The sequence below is a fragment of the Piliocolobus tephrosceles genome, chromosome 20 (genome assembly GCF_002776525.5).
Source record: "Piliocolobus tephrosceles isolate RC106 chromosome 20, ASM277652v3, whole genome shotgun sequence".
NCBI lineage: Eukaryota > Metazoa > Chordata > Mammalia > Primates > Cercopithecidae > Piliocolobus > Piliocolobus tephrosceles.
Genome location: NC_045453.1, coordinates 27,350,733 through 27,362,097, shown reverse-complemented (window position 1 = coordinate 27,362,097; position 11,365 = coordinate 27,350,733). Strand labels below are relative to the sequence as shown.

The 11,365-nt window shown below is 38.2% G+C and overlaps 1 protein-coding gene across 1 annotated transcript in view; it reads right to left on the bottom strand.

Moving 5' to 3' along the window:
* Nucleotides 1–11,365, bottom strand: part of DOK5 (docking protein 5) — a 172,862-nt gene that overhangs the window by 73,838 nt on the left and 87,659 nt on the right. The gene's annotated exons all lie outside the window — the stretch shown is intronic.

Below are 11,365 nucleotides of genomic sequence, written 5' to 3'. Positions count from 1 at the left end.
AGTGATGATGAGCATTTTTTCATGTGTCTGTTGGCTGTATGAATGTCTTCTTTTGAGAAATGTCTGTTCATATCCTTTGCCCACTTTTTGATGGGGTTGTTTGTTTTTTTCTTGTATATTTTTTTAAAGGTATTCTTTGTTTTCTGCCTCTGTTCTTTTCTCCAGGAATTCTGTGTTCATGATTTTCTTTTTCAAAATTTTATTTTTAAGATTTTCAAATACAGAAAAACTAAAAGAATAATGCAACAAACACCAATGTATCCTCTACTTAGGATGAACAATTATTAAGATTTGCTACTTTTATTTTTTGATTTATCCTCTCTTTATATATAAATGCAATGAGTGCGTGCATGTGCGTGTTCACACACGTGCACATACTTGCTTTTGGTTAAATGATTTGAAAGTAAATTATATAATTTATCTCTACAACTCCAGCAAATATTTCTTACAAATAACACAGTTGGCCTGTAATCCCAGCACCTTGGGAGGCCAAGGTGGGTGGATCATTTGAGGTCAGGAGTTTGAGACCAGCCTGACCAACATGGTGAAAGCCCACCTCTACTAAAAATACAAAAATTAGCTGGGTACAGTGGTGGGCGTCTATAGTCCCAGCTACTCAGGAGGCTGAGGCAGGATAACAGCTTGAACCTGGGAAGTGGAGGTTGCAGTGAGCTGAGATAGCACCACTGCACTCCTCCAGCCTGGGTGACAGAGCGAGACTCTGTCTCAAAAATAAAATAACAGGGTTGTCTCACATTACTTCAAAGCCATTTACACAACTAAGAAAACAGGCAATAGTTCCTCGTATATTTAACTTCCATCCCATATCCAAGGTTCCCTAAACCTCCCCAAAACGTTTTTTAGAGCTGTGCCCATGCCTCTCCACCATCACTCCAATCCAGAATCCCATGAGGATTCATGCCTTGAGTCTCTTTGTATCTCTGAGTCTCTTTAATTTAGAGAAGTCCATATTTTTTAAATGATTCCTGCCTGTTGAAAAGATCATGTTAGTTTTCTTGCAGAATGTTCCACGTTCTAGATCTGTTTTCCCATAGTGCCCTTCATTTTTCTATTCCCTGTGCTTCTGCTAAAATGGAAGTTACATTTAAAAGTGTGATGAGATTCAGATAAACATTTTTGTTAAGAATGCTTTGCAAGTGATGCTGAGGACTTCACACGGCATCAAATCATAAAGCAAAGAATGCTAGAAAATCCCTCCATGAATGAGGCTCAGCTTGATCACTTGGAGGTAGCTGCCATTTCTGTTTATAGTAAAATAGCAATTTTCCTAATTGTCATTAGAGCCAGGTGATGTTTTGGCATCACCTACTATCCTGTTTCCCAACCATTTCAGTAAACAGTCTTAGCATTCATCTAAGGCTGTCCTCTGCATCAAAATACTATTTTTTTTATCCCCCAGTTTGCCCTCCTAAGCCTACATGTCTATGATTGCCAGGTTCAAGATAAACATTGACTGAAGACATTTTTCCTGTTTCTACTCCACAATGCTTTCCACTAATATAATCTGCGGAGATCCCGATTATTACTAGAGTCACTATTGTTATTCAATTTTTAAATTTCAAAAATGTGTAACTACTGCATTTAGTCACATGAGCAAGTTCAACTCTTTCGAGTTTACTCTGCCTGTTTAGCTGACATCAGTGCCCACCACACAGTCCTTGTAGGCAGAGACATCCTCATCCTCGGCTTTTAACTTAGATATGTCAACAGGTGAGCTGCTACACGCACTGAGGTAGCTTCCTCAAGAAAGGAACAGTGGCATTAAAACATCACATCATCATCAGTCCTCTTCATGGGCCTTTCAGCAGAAATAGACAGCTAGCTGTTGTCACAACCACAATTTCGAACTGTACTTATTAAGGATATGAAGAAAGCCAAGCAGAGGTGGATACAGGTGTCCATCTAGTCCTGTGAAGAAAGGATATGGGTGATGCTCTGCTTCTCAGGTCTTTTGGCGGCATTTGCATTCCATCATTCCTTCCATCATGCCTTCAAAAGCTCGCCAGGCAGCACAACATCCTTCCTTCGACAGAGACTTGTGGCAGATGGGGAAGGCGGTCCGGCTCGCCTTTCCTGGAGCAGTGCAGGAAATGACAGAAGGCTACCTTGTTGGTGATGTGCTTTTTGGCTCCAGCATGTGATTATGTTGGATGGCACTGCCTGAAAAATCAGTCTGAACAAACTTTGATTCTCTCTTCTCAAGATATATTCGAACTGCATGTGTTCTTCCCACACACTCTGAGTTCCTCTAAAAGAAATGGCTCTGTTGGCATAGTTGGAAGAAGTAAAGCTGCACACTGAAGTTCTGCTTATCTAGTGGGCAGCCCTTTGGAACTCTCAGAAAGCTCCCATACACCTCTCTGCAAACATGGCTGGAACTCTCAGAAAGCTCCTATACACCACTCTGCAAGCATGGCCTTACTGTGATGCTAGAGGTCATTATGTGGAAGACACTCTACTGAAATCAAGTCAATGCACAACCAACTTTATCTTTTTTTTTTTTTTTTTTTTTTTTTTTTTTTGAGATAGAGTCTCCCTCTGTCTCCCAGGCTGGAGTGCAGTGGTGTGATCTTGGCTCACTGCAACCTCTGCCTCCCGGTTTCAAGTGATTCTCCTGCCTCAGCCTCCCAAGTAGCTGGGACTACAGGTGCCCGCTACCGCACCTGACTAATTTTTTGTATTTTTAGTAGAGACGGGGTTTCGCCATGTTAGCCAGGATGGTCTTGATCTCTTGATCTTATGATCCACTTGCCTCAGCCCAAAGTTCTGGGATGACAGGTTTGAGCCACCATGCCCAGCCTAACTTTATTAACTTAAGGGCCCAACTTTATTTTATCTTTAAGGCTCAACTGAAATCCATTTCATTTATGTGGTCTTTTTCTGTTGCTTCCTAGAAGCATTCTTCCTGCTCCAGGCTTTGTACTTGCTCTTCTTTTGCCTGGAAACACTTCCTCTAGCTACGCCATTGGCTCACTCTCACCCTACCATCAGTGACTTGCATATTACCTCTTAATGAGACCATTCCTGATTATTCTGCTTAAAACTGCAACCCTCTCCTTCCGTACTTCCTATCCTCTATTCCTGCTTTAATTTTCTCTTTGGCATTTATCAGTAACACCAGTACACTACATATTTTGCTTATATATATTCCTTTCTGTCTCCCTCTATTTCCTCTATTGCGTCAGCCCAAAGTTCTGGGATTACAGGTTTGAGTCACAGTGCCCGGCCAACTTTATTATCTTAAGAGCCCAACTTTATTTTATCTTTAAAGCCCAACTGAAATCCTGCAGTAGGGTCAGGGTTTCATCTGCTGTATTTGCCACCATACCCACATTGCCAAGAACCATGCTTTGTACAGGGTAGACCCTCAGTAAGTATTTGTTAAATTAAAGTTCTACTCCCAGAGGTGACTATTGGCATCATCCCCACTGTAAAAGCAAGAAGGCTGAGAGGCACAGTGATGTCATTAACATACCCAGGGTTGGACCATTCCCAACCCGTGGCAGAGGCAGGCGAACTCCAGAGAATGATTATTTAGACCAAGTCTGCACAAGTGCAACAGAAGCACACAAAGGAAAAGATCCAATAATCTGATCCATATGGTTCCCAAAGGTCCCAAGACCTAAAAAAAAAAAGGGGGGGGGGGCTCCCTGCCTTGCTTGTGGGCCATTTGTAGAACCTTAAACAAAAGATATTATGATAGCATAGTAACAATAATAATGGCAGTGGCTGACATTCATTTGGTTCTTAATTATATGCCAGGTATTAAGTTCTAAACACTTCACATCAATCACGTCATTTAATTTTTTTCCAATCTTCTAACTGGCTGGCACTATTGTGTTCCCATTGTACGTATAAGAATGTTGCGACGTAAAGAGGTTAATTTGTTCATACAGATGGCGAATAACTGAGACAGCAATTCGAACACAGAAAATTGAATAACTCTTTACTAAACCACCAAATGAATATAGAGAAAAAGATCAGAGAGGCCATCATTTCTGGGTTAGGCCTTGTTAGTCCTAAGGTGGGTCTCGAAGGATGAGCATGGGTTTATGAGGCAAAAAAACAAAGATAAGCTTCCAGGCAAAAGAAGCTACATGTGCGCAAGCATAAGACGGCAGAGTTTGGTATGACATAGCGAAGAGTGATGGGAGGAAGGTGACAACAGGAAACTGATGAGCATGAGGCTGGAGCAGCCGGACCAGAGCTAGATCCTGAAGGGCCTGGTGCGCTGCACTCAGGAGTTTAGGGTGAATCATAAGATCTGAAAAGCACAAATTAAGAGGCTTAAGCAGGCAAATGGAACAGTCATATTTACGCACTAGAAAGATGATTCCATAGGCCAGTGGTCCTCAGTCTGGGGAAGATTTTGCCCACTCCCTTTTTCCAGAGATATTTGGCAGTGTCTGAAGATATTTTTGGCTGTCAGAATTAAGAAGACGCTGCTGGCATCTAGCTGGTCAAGGCCAAGGATGCTTTCAAAGGTCCTACAATGCACAGGACAGCCTCTCACAACCAAAATGTCAACAGTGCTGATGTTATATATAGTAAAAGTGGACAATGAACAAGGCAGCTGCATCATACAACTATAAGAAGCACCACTCAAATGGAATCTCTGGGAATGACACCTCCTGGATTTGAGCCTTGTCCAGCTGGCTTGGCCACACATTTTGACCTTTAACCATGAGATGGATGGGAGCCGGACCTGAGGGCAGGAGAGGAGGTCCTGAGAGCTCAGCAGACAAAACAGCAAAAAGTGATTAAGACTGTCACCTAGGTAAGAATAAGGAGAAATAAAAAAGCAGGGAGATATTTAAGAAACAGTTAATTACTATACAGTTCTTGGTTTCTAGCTTTCTGAGTATCAAATACACAAAGTACTGTGATTCCATCAAAGGAAAGAAATACTCAACACTATCCTAAATTACAGATAAATCTTTATGCCATCCAATTAGGAATTTCCAAATATGGACTGCCAAATTAATTTGTCTGTTTAAAGCCATACCCCAGATGTCTTATTCATCATAAATGATAGTATTCATTGAAATAAATGTTTAACAGCCAACAATTAACAAAGTGGTCATACTTTAAAAGTTTAATTTGCTACCGATATAGTTTTGCATTAACAACTTGGAAAACAATTGCAAATTACACAATTCAATTTTCCAAATGGATTATTTTGTAACTAGACAGGGAAACTGTTGAAATTTCTTCTGCTGTTTCAAAAAGATTCATACAATGGGATTTTAAAGGCACATTCCCTTGAGGAACTGGCATACTCCTGTCAGAATTATGCAATTAGTCTGCATTTTGTGGCAATATCAACTGTGTTTCTGGTGTGCTGCAAAGTCAAAAGCCATTTTTATTTAAAAAAGGATCTGATTTCCAATTTTTCCCTTTCTTTTGCTGATGATCATTTACAGATGATGATTTATTTATGTTTACCAAGTAAAAACAAGACTGCTACCTAAAAGGTAATTTTCCGCCTTGCTTTGTAGGTTGTATCCTAATTATTTTTTCCCTTGTGGGACTGAATGAATTAAGTGGGCAATTCACTTTGTATATGCAAATTGCAAAGCTCTGCAGAAGCTTCAAATTATTTCATTCTTAAAAAAAAATGTAAAGTAATTATCCTACGGAAAATAAAGAGGCACAAGCCCCTTTAACTTTTGTAGGTTGTCTTCAAAAATAAAACTAACATGAAAACCATCCATTTCTGAATCCACAATGTTTCTGAAGTGTTAACAAATAACCCAATTAAATTATAACAATTATTTTTATATAATTGTGTTTAAAATGGCAGAATACTCTAAAGTACTCTAATAAGCATTTCTATTAAAAATTTCCAAAAGATTTTGTATGGTGTGTGACAAAACTTTTAACCTTTTCATATTATCTTTTCTAGAAAAACACCAGTGACTTAAATATACAGTGCCAGTGAGCAGGGAAAAGCAAGCAAAGAGAAACACCCTTAGTTTTCATAAAAAATTTTATCCACAAGACATTTCATCCAAGCTCCTCCCAGGACCCTTGAACATGGCAGTTTAAGCAAATACTTTATTAATATTTTCTTCAGAAAGAACCAGTCTAGACAGTCATAGTCCAGTCCCCATATATATGGTTTCATTCTTTCCAAAACTATCTACATGCCCTTGGTCACTTAAAATAGGGACTAGCGCCTGTCTGAGTTATAAATGTGGACGTCTCCTTGAAGAGTGGATCTTTATTTGTCCATGTGAAATAACTAAAATATCCATTTGTGCATTGTGTCTGCCTTTAAAAATGCTTAAGTTGAAAAGTTTACATCTGAAATTTACAGAGAAAATGGAATCTGACACGAGGAGGACTTTCATAAGCTGTCAGTGGGTGGATGATTTTATATAACCTTTCTAGAGACATCTGGTGTAACTAGAAAAAACTTAAAGGTGCAGGCTATTACCTGATAACCTCACTTTTAAGCCTGTTTTGTGCACAAATATTAGTCTGAGCACATAAAAATAGATGCACATGTTCTTTACTGTAATATAATTTGCATTAGCAGAAAATTGGAAATATTTTTGCCCACCAATTTGGGTATGCTTAAACAGATTATGGTGTATTGATACTAAACAGTACCCTAGAGCTGCTAAATTAAGGAGGTATAGCCATTAATTACTGACTTAGAATTAAAGTCAAAACATGATGAAAAGGGGAGTAGGGTAATTCGTGTGATCATATAATTTATCTTATTAACCACAATATTTTGAATATGAAAGGAATTGCCACTATAATTTATGCAAGAACCACAAGCTCACCAAATGTGTCCTATGGAAACCTGAATTTATGGACTACTTAAATATAATATGTATAATATGTAATGAATTACTCCGTATTAGCGCTAAAACTAATTTATATGTATGTGAGAATGTGTTTCTGCGTGTGTAGACAGAGGAAAGAGTTTGGAAAATGTACATTAAACTATTAGCATTTTTTTCTGATGACAGGGATTAGGGTCTAACATCAGATTTTTTTTTCATTTTAGTTCATACATTTCAGAATCATTTATATTTGTTACAAAAACAATGTTTTTGTAATAACATATGGAATAAGAAGTGTAAAGAGAAAAAATAAATCTGCAAAAAAAAAAAAAATTTAAACAGATTAGTAGATTTCCATCTTTTGTCAACAGAATTTCTTGGACAATGACTGCCTTGGCTAATAATAGCCTGTGATTTCTCCCAAATGGAAAAACTATCTGACAAACTTTTCACCAACTTGAGAAAACCCACCCTTTCCTTTTGGCATCATTTACAAGGAGATTATATGTGTACTTGGACTATCTTTAGGTGTGTATGCACATATGCATACAAATGTGAAACTGGATAGAGTGTATCCTAGAGATACATGTTATTAAGAAAGTCATGTAAGAAACACATATGAATGGAGGAAAAACATCTACAATCAATTCACTTCATAAGTAAAGTTTGGTTTTGTCTCGTTTTTCTTATTTCATTATGTGTATTGTGTGTTTCTTAAGACTATAACTAAGCTAACCAAAAACAGATAGTCCAATGACAGACTAAACAAATTAAACTTTCATAAACTGGTAAAAACCTGAGGCTCCTCCCAAAATGCAAAGACAATTAATCATTTCTAAGATTAGTTAAATAATTGTGGGGTAGGAGAGAAAACTAGATGATTGTTTTGTCATATCATAGGCCAAAAATGACTGACTTATACAAATTAGATTCTCAATTTTAAAAACCTTACAATTTAATACAAATTAAATGAAATAATCAGGTATAAATGTAATAAAATGTACAGGATTTGAAGACTGAACATTAGAAGATGCTGATGAAACACATTTTTAAAATCCTCTAATAAATGGAGAATCATACCATGTTCATGAATGGACTTAACATAGAAAAGATATCAGCTCTCCCACAATTTGATCTATAGGTTTAACATAATTCTCAAAATCCCAAGGATTTTCTGTAGATATAGACAGGCTTATTTTTAAGTTTTATGGAAAAGCACAGCCACTAGGTAACTTTGAAAAAGAGAATAAAGTGAAATGAATCACTCTACCCAATATTAAAGATTACTATATAGCTACAGTAATCAAGAGAGTATGATATTGGCAGAGAAACAGATATACAGCTCAATGGAAAAGAATAGAGAATCCAGGAACAGACTCACATAAATATGCTCAAATAATTTTTGACAAAGGTAAAAAAGCAATTCAATGAGGAAAGAATAATTTTTTTCAACAAATGGTAGTGGAATAATTGGACAATCACAGGGAAAAAGAATTAAACTCAATCCACATTTCACTCCTAATACAAAAATTAAACTCAAAATGAATCATATTTCAATGTAAAACTTAAAACTATAACTTCTTTCTTAAGAAAAAAAAACAAAATCTTTAGGATCTAAGTTCAGGCAAGGAGTTCTTAGACGTGACACCAAAAGCATGAGCAATACAAGTAAAAATTCATAAATTGGATCTCATCAAAATTAATACTTTTCTTCTGCAAGAGATCCTGTTAAGAGGGTGAAAGAAAAAGCTATGCATTAGGAGAACATATTTGGAAGCACATATCCGACACATATATACATACACACACACACACATGCACACACTCCCAATACTCAATAGTAAAAAAAAGAAAAAAAAATAGAAAATAGGTCAAATACATAAAAGGACATTTCATAGAAGATATACAGAAGCATGTTCAACATCATTAGCCACTAGGGAATGCAAATTAAAACCACAATGAAATGTCACTATTAGAATGACTAAAATAAATCCCAGTGCTTTGGGAGGCTGAGGAGTGGGTATCACTTGAGGCCAGGAGTTCAAGTCTAGCTTGGGCACCTCATCTCTACAAAGCATTAAAAAATTAGCCAGGCATGGTGGTGCATGCCTGTAGTCCTAGCTACTTGGTAGGCTGAGGTGAGAGGATCTCTTGAGGCCAGGCCTTCAAGGCTACAGTGAACCATAATCATGCCACTGCACTCCAGCCTGGGTGACACAGCAAGATCCTGTCTCAAAAAGAAAAGAATTGATGAAAATAAAAATAGTGACACCACCAAATGCCAAATGCTGGTGAGAATGCAGAGAAAACTGGATTACTCATACATTGCTCATGGGACCGTAAAATGGTAGAGTCCCTCTGGAACACAGTTGGACAGCTTTTCACAAAACTAAACATGCAACTACCATATGACCCAGCAATTACATTCTTCAGAATTTACCCCAGAAATGGAGAGGAGGTGGGGACAACTTATATTCATTCAGCATGAACTTGAATATTCATACCAATTTTATTTGTAATGACGAGAAACTAAAAACGACCCAGATGTTCCTCAGTGGATGAATGTATGCAAACTCCGGTAATGCATCCTATGGATTACTACTTAGCAATAAAAGGGAATGGACTATTGCTATGCACAGCAACTTGGATAAGTCCCAAGGGAGTTATGGTGCATGAGGAAGGCCAATCCTAAACGATTACATATTCTTGAAATGAAAAAAAAATTGTAGAAATGGGAAACAGATTAGTGCCTGCTGGGGTGGTGGGGTGGTGGGGTGGTGGGGTGGGAGGACTGGAGGATGTGATTACGAAAGGGCAACACAAAAAGTCCTTTTGCTGATGGAAATGTTCAGGGTTTTTTTTTTTTTGAGACAGAGTCACGCCTGTCACACCAGGCTAGAGTGCAGTGGCGTGATCTCGGCTCACTGCAACCTCTGCGTCCCGGCTTCAAGTGATTCTCCTGCCTCAGCCTCCTGAGTAGCTGGGACTACAGGCACACGCCACCACGCCCGGGTAATTTTTTTGTAGTTTTTAGTAGAGACATGGTTTCACCCTGTTGGCCAAGATGGTTTCCTGACCTCATGATCCGCCCACCTCGGCCTCCCAAAGTGCCGGGATTACAGGCATGAGCCACCGCGCCCAGCCATGTTCAGTATCTTAATGTGGTGAGGGATACAAGAACCTGCAGGTGACAACATGCACATAGTAAGCTTCCTGGAGCTTACAGTATACTAGCAGTAAACAAATATACAAGTAGATTACTTTTTTTTTTTAAGAGACAATGTTAGAGACACTATGTTGAGACTATGTTGCTCAGGCTGCTCTCAAACTCCTGGGCTCAAGTGATCCTCCCACCTCAGCCTCCCAAAATACTGAGATCACAGGCATGAGCCACGGCACCTGGCCAACATAATTTCAACAGTGAGAAAGGCTATGTACTTAATATATGGTAGTTTTTCTTGTCCACAGTTTCTGTTTCCGAGGTTTCGGGTTACCTATGGTCAGCTGTGCTCTGAAAATAGGTGAGTATGGTACAATAGATACTTTGAGAGAGAGAGGCCACATTCATATAACTTTTATTACAGTATATTGTTATAATTGTTCTCTTTTATTATTAGTTATTGTCAATCTCTTATTGTGCCTAATTTATGAATTTATCATAGTTATGTAGGTATAGGAAAAAACATAGAATATATAGGGTTGACAACTATACACAGTTTCAACCATCCACTGGGGGTCTTGGAATATATCCCCCACACAGAAAGGGAGAGTACAGTACTAAAGAAATGTGATTCTGACTAGCATAGAGTATTCAAATAGGGTCCTTTTCAGGCACTGAAATTGAGCTAAACCCTGGAGGAAGAGAAAAAAAAATGGGGGAGAGCTCGATAGACCAAAGGAACAGAAACTGCAAAGGCTTTGAGACAGGAGAAGTGAAGGGAGTTTATTGTAGCAAAGTGACAAGTGGCATGGCAGGTCGGAGAAATGTGCTGGAGCAGAATCATGCAGGGCCTCGGAGCCCAGGGTATTGGCAGCGAGCTTTGATAGAATTCTAAGGGTGATGGGAAGGCTCAAAAAGAAAAAAAGAAATCTTGCAGAGGCACAGCTTTGAAACCATCTTGTACTTGCAACTCACAGGTGATATCTGACCCAACGTTTGTGACTCCTGCCCCGGTAGATGTTACAACATGGGGCTGACATCACCTTTGACCTTGTTTCAACCATGGTCATATTACATCGTATATGTATATTTTCTCTCTCTCTCTGATTTTGTTCTTTGTGTTTTCTTTGAAACCTGTCGTTCTGGCATATAAAACATTCAGCTTTCCAATCACAATTAGGGTATCCTTACAGAGGAGGCATAGATACAAATTTGTCCTTGACGGTTTTAATGGTGGTACTGACCAAAATAATATTTTCTGAAGCATATGTGTATCTCTAATAAAAATGTTATTATAGCTAAAGTATTTGTAATGTTTTCCATCACAATGAATGTGTGTGTGTGTGTGTGTATATATATATATATATATATATATATATATATATAT